Source organism: Primulina tabacum, unplaced genomic scaffold (assembly GCF_025594145.1).
Source record: "Primulina tabacum isolate GXHZ01 unplaced genomic scaffold, ASM2559414v2 Contig104, whole genome shotgun sequence".
Taxonomy (NCBI): Eukaryota; Viridiplantae; Streptophyta; class Magnoliopsida; order Lamiales; family Gesneriaceae; genus Primulina; species Primulina tabacum.
Genome location: NW_027459727.1, coordinates 120,643 through 127,527, shown reverse-complemented (window position 1 = coordinate 127,527; position 6,885 = coordinate 120,643).

Sequence of the window (6,885 nt, the reverse complement as noted above, 5' to 3'; positions counted from 1 at the left end):
TAATAAAAAAAACTCACATTACTCACATTAAAATTAATGTGATAAATGAGACATGCAAAAATAAAGTAATACGACCTCGTTACTTCAAAATATTAGGGAAAAAAATTGTAGTTTTTCTTTATTTTTGTTATTTATATTTTAATGATTTGGTTAGAAGTATTGTTTTTAATATAAAAAGTATTTTTTTACACCACAAATATAGATCAGATAAACTTATCTCGTGAATAATAGAGTCATTTCACGACATAACGATTTAAGAATAACAATTTTCAAATTATAATACAAAGCTAATTAAATTTAAATATTTTTTGGGGAATTTAATTTTTAAACAAAAATAATATGATTTCAACAGATATATATTATTATTTTTCTTCCTTCTAAATTTTCTACTACCAACAATGATTTGTATATGACGAAATTATTAGTTGAGACAAAATTTCAACTAACTTAACATCAAAAGCATTTAAATTAATTTCCGTCCACTGTTATAATAATCTCGCAATAAAATTAACATTACATGTCAAAAATCAGTACCATTTAACTTAAAAGTAATAATATTTCAAATTTTTGATTTATCAAATTTTAATGTCCATACACGTCATGGCTGACGATCTCTGTCAAATTGGCAGGTTTACACAAGTAGACGTACCCGTCATGGCTGATCGATCTCTGTCAAATTGGCCGGTTTACACAAGTATACGTACGGACGCGAGCATCTTCACATCTTTCTTGTGATGACAACTTTAAACAGTGATATATCCATCTGGGTCATTAAAACAATTAGATTTATCGAAACTAAAAATACGAAATTTTTATATCTTTGAGTTTTCGACGTCATTTTTAAATTTCAAATCATTTAGATTTTATATTACCTAGATTTGATATATTTTGTCAGTTGAATATTGTTAATTATTTATTGATATCTTATTTATATTAATTAAATATATATTAAAAATAATTTATAAAAAAATTAGAAATATGATTTAAAAATTAACGATGATTTTTTAGAATGGTAGCCGTGTTCAACGATGGTCTAGGTTAATTGTTGCTCAAATTAGCTATGATTTTTAATAAACCGCAACTAACTTTAACGGTGTATATAAACAACTGCTAATATTATAAACAATTTTGATAAACGCTAGCTAGATTTGACGAAGGTTAATAAAACAATATCTCATTTTTGTGATGGATTTTCGAAACCATTGTAATACAGATTTTAACGATGTTATTTAGTCTGTAGCATAAAACGATTTAACAATGCCTTTAGCAACCGAAAATCCGTCGCCAACTGGCTTTTTTTTGTTGGTGTTATATGTTTCGATACAAAAATGTTAATATAAAATAATTTCAAATATATAACACATACATTATCTAAATATATTCACAGGAAATAAATCAATAATGAACTCATGAGTTCCTGGATTTATTTTAAAAATTAAAGATTTAAATCAAAGTTATTCAAATTTGGGGAAGAATAGACATCTCAAATCTATACTTTTCTGCCCAAAATATTCTTGACAATGAAGGGCATCATTTAGGATTTTTTGGAGGAGGAAAGATCATTCCACTAGGATTCATGCATGGGTAGGGGATAATATTCCTCCATTATATCTTCCTTTTAAAGTTGAGCACAAATTATTTATGTTCCATTTTTAGTCGTTGAAGTTACATTTACAAGTAGGGATAGGGAATCAAATAGTACACTAAGATGTTGATTTATCTAAAGTATTTGAGAGTTTTAATTATCTTGATTGAAAAAATCACAACATACACTATAATATCTAAAAATTCATAATATTAGGATCATCTACGCCAGTTCTATTAATTAAGAAAGAGCAGGTCTCTTATGAGACGGTCTTACGAATCTTTATCTGTGAGACGGGTCAATCTTACTCATATTCATAATAAAAAGTAATACTCTTAGTAAAAAAAGTAATATTTTTTTCATAAATGATCCAAATAAGATATATGTCTCACAAAATACGACATGTGAGACCGTCTCACACAAGTTTTTGTCATTAAGAAATGTGTTAATTGATAAATAAATTGTAATAGTTTAGAATATATACGGGATCATGGCGTTTCATTAAAATTTGTAGCTGATGATAATAATACATCTATAATCTTTTAGTCTTTGTAACAGCTAAAGCTTTGTGATTCGATTGCTCTTCTAGAATAAATAATTATTACACTCTAACAAACTCTATTTCAATAAATGCACTATATGCAATCTATTGGAATCGAGCATGTGAGGTGACTCTGCTACAAATTATATGATTAAAAATTTCAAATATAATCTTTTAAATCGTACAATATACAAAATGTCTTGTTTCAACTTATCTCCTAATATGAACAATTATTAGTGAATATACTATTTGATAAAGTAAATGTTCAATAACCAAATAATTGATACATTTTTAAGTTATTGATATGATCAATTTAATGAATGTTACAACATTATAAAATAAGTACGAACAAACCAAAATACAATATAGATCAAATAAGGAAATCAAGTTATTGAAGAATTTTGGGAAATAATAGAACATGACACGAAGATCTTAACATATGAGATAATAAACCAGCTTAAAATTTTAACATAACTTAAAAGATCACGATTATACCCATATATACTTTTTCCAAATAAAATTCATTATAATGGTGACGTGACTTCGGATATTCTTGGCATAGACCCGGATATTGCTGACGTGGCACATCAACGTCCAAGAAAAAAAAATCAAAATAAAAAAAAATACAAGTTAGTGGACTAAAACTGTTAATCGACCTAATATACAACAAAAAATATATTTTTCCTCAAATTAGAATAAAATGATTGCATTAGAATATAAATAATACAAAAAATATGTTTAGGAATGACAATGGCTCGAGTTCAAACTCGACCCGCATAAAACTCGCATTTTTGTGGCGGCTCCAAACCCGGTCAAAAGGGTCTCATGACGGGTTTGGACCCGGGTAGGGGACAGGTCTAGAGTTTGCCTAGACTCGCCCAGACCTGTCCCGTATATATATAATATTTATATACATATATAATAATAATAATAATTATTATTATATTTATCTATATATAGTATTATATAATCTATATATATATATAAATATATTATTAATTTGGCGGGTCAAAGTTGGTTTGGACCTGCCAGATCAGGTGGGGTGGGGTGGGTCCAGAAATCAGTCGGACGGAGTAAGTCATTTGTCTATACTTTTTTTAGCAGGACGGGTCTCGAACCGAACATAATTTAGTAGTTGTTTTCCGCCGAGTTTGATATTAGTAGCAACGATTTAGCTTTACACTATATATATATTTTAAAATAAATTTGATGTTTTTATTGATTCAAAACTATTTTTTTAAAAAAATAGAACATACATATATATCTATCAAGGAAGGAAAATAAACAAAAAAAAATGCATGCAATGTCCAAGTTGTAACTAGGGATGAAAATTTTCTCCTGGGGTTCGGGTCCCACAGGAAAATTCAAAAACAGACGGGGATTAATTTTCGAATTCAGGATCATGTATTTTTTTAATCCTCGAAATAGTTCAGAACGGATATGTAGATTCTATCCTCATTCTTGAATCTCTCTCGATAATAATATTATATTATTATTATTATTATTAATAATAAGTTCGGATTCAGGGATTCTCGATAATAATATTATATTATTTTTATTTTTTTAAATCCCAGCGAGTTCGGATTTAAGTTCGGGGATTCTCCTAATCATAAAGAAGCAGAAATACAATTCGGAAACAGAGATGAGATGACAAACCCACGTATCGCCCCACCCACCCGATAGTCATCACTATGTATCATGTAAAATCAGTGTCATGCCAGTCAAATGCCAATAACATGCCCAAATAGTATGATGTAATATCAGTATTATACACTACTTTTTTTCATTTTATATGTGAAAAATCATATTTATATTTTATTTTATATCTTTCGATATGACTACATTTTAAATGAGATTTCTGTCATTCAGAAAACTAGTCAATTATATTATTTATATTCTAATGCAATCAGTGTATTCTAAATTTTTTAACAAAATCTTAAACATCACTAAATTAATGAAGTATATATGATATGATGTTAATAATAATATAATATGATATATAAATTATATATGATCGAACACTTACCGCAGAAAGGTATCCACGCTGCGACGCACGCTGTAAAATTGAAAGCCGTCTTAAGTTTGACACTATTGGCGGCGTGCGATTTACGCTGCGGTTTAGTCTAATAATGGCGTGCAGAGTATGCTATTAATAGTTAAACTATTGGCAGCGTGCATATGTACGCTGTTAATACAACTTTCTGCAGCGTGCACAATTACGCCGTTAATAGTCATAAAAAAAAATATTAGCGACGATTTCGACAAACCGTCGCAAACGAGCGACGGGGCCAAATTAGCGACGGTCTTAAAACTTAGCGACGATGTTATAATTTCGCGACAGTTCCAAAACCGTTGCTAAAGTTTGCGTAAATTTTAAAAAAAAATTACTTTTATAATTTAATACATTTTTATAAAAATACAATACAACTATAATAATAATACTCATGATCTTAATTAACAATAAAAAAATACTCATGATCTTAATTAACAATTAAAAAATTAATCAAAAATTGAAACAAAAACAGGTATTTAAATCGAAACTAAAATCATGTAAGTAGAGAAAAATGTTAAGTGTTGTGAAAAAAATGGAACGGAGATCGGGAATAAATAGAGAATTTACGATTTTTTAGCGAAGGTTTGTTACTAAACCGTCGCCGATGTAAGTCTATTAGCGATGATTAATTATTAACCGTCTAGCGACGGTTAATTATTAACCGTCGCCGATTTAAATCGGCGACGGTCTGTTCTAAACGGTCGCTAAATGTGGCCTTAAATCGGCGACAGTTTCTTGTAAACCGTCGCTAAATGTGGCCTTAAAATCGTCGCAACTTTAACTTTAGCGACGGTTTTACTAAAGCCGTTGCTACGTTAAAATTCGAACTCATTTTTCGCAGCGTGCTTATAATATGCATGTCGTGAATAATACTATTGACGACGTACGATTAATGTGCGCCGTTAATGTCTGAACACGATTTTTTTTTTAAAAAAAATGATTTACTTTTTGCAGCACACATAAACTTGCATGCCGTTAATAATACTATTAACGGCGTGCCTTTATTGTGCGCTGTCGTTTATATAATTTATTAACAGCACACATAAATGCAAGCTGCAGATATTACTATCCGCAGCGTGCTTTTAATGCACGCCGTTCATAATAATATCCGCAGCGTGCTTTTAATGCACGCCGTTAATAGTATCAAGTTACTATCCGCAGCGTGCTTTTAATGCACGCCGTCAATAGTAATATCCGCAGCGTGCTTTTAATGCACGCCGTTAATAGTATCAAGTGCAACACTATTAACGACGCACATATGGGTGCACGTCGTGAAAAGTAGTATTCGCAACGTGCGTTTAATGCACGCTGTTGATGACGTGCTGCGGAAAATCATTTTTCTTGTAGTGATAATTGTGTAACTTAGTCTTATACATGTCGATGATCAAAGTTGAGAGAATTATTGAACTCCAAAAATCCTCTAGCTACTCCTAATCATTGGTTATCACTAAACTAACATATATCATTTAATGATATTAAAATTGTTGTGAAAAAGTAAAAATTTATGGTAAAAAGTAAAAATCTCAAACTCTCAAAATTTACCAAATAACACATTTTATAATATTTTTCTCTCTACTCAATTGTGAATTTCTTCACAAATGGTGAGCCTATTTATAGAATTTCTTTACAAATAATCCAAAAAAATAAATTCATCGTTACATACATCATCACACACTAATTTTCAATATTCAACACCTAATTTTCAACATTCAAATATTCAATATACACATTTTAAATATTAATTTTTAACACTCCCCCTTGTGATGATGATCATAATGATTGTCTTCATTACGTGTTTTTATACTGCCTCGTTAAAAACCTTACTAGGAAAAATCCATTGGGATAAAAATCATAGTAAGAAAAAAAGAGTGCAGCCACGTAAACTCCCCCTCATGTTGACATGAACAATTCTTTACAAATTTCGTAGATTGCACATCTAAATATTATATATGTGCTTTCTAAATATCGTCGTAGGAAGTGCCTTTGTGAAGAGATCTGATGAGTTTTCACTTGATTGAATGTGACAAACATCAATACATTTATTCTTCTCAAGCTCCTTGGTGAATGCGAAGAACCTAGGAGAAGTATGTTTAGTTCTGTCGCTTTTTATGTATCATTCTTTCATTTGAGCAACACATGCAGCATTATCTTCATATAATATCACAGACTTCTCGTCGAATGATAATCCGCATGAGATTTGGATATGTTGGGTCATGGATTTTAACAACACACATTCACGGCTTGCTTCATGTAGTGCAATAATCTCGGCATGATATTATTAAGTTGTTACGAGCGTTTGTTTCAGTGAACACCAAGAAATTACAGTGCCTCCACGAATAAATACATATCCAGTTCGAGAACGTGCATTGTGTGGATCAGATAAGTATTCAGCATCAGCATAACCAATTATACTTGGATTATCATCTTTTGAATACAAAAGTCCCAAGTCTGTTGTTCCTCGTAGATAACGGAATATATGTTTAATTCCGTTCCAGTGTCTCTTTGTTGGATATGTGCTAAATCTTGCCAATAAATTTACGGCAAAAGATATATCAGGCCTTGTACAATTTGTAAGATACATAAGGGCACCGATAGCGCTTAGATATGGTACTTCTGGACCAAGAATATCTTTATCATCTTCACATGGACGGAATGAATCCTTTTCTATGTTTAATGATCTAACAACCATTGGAGTACTTAAAGGAT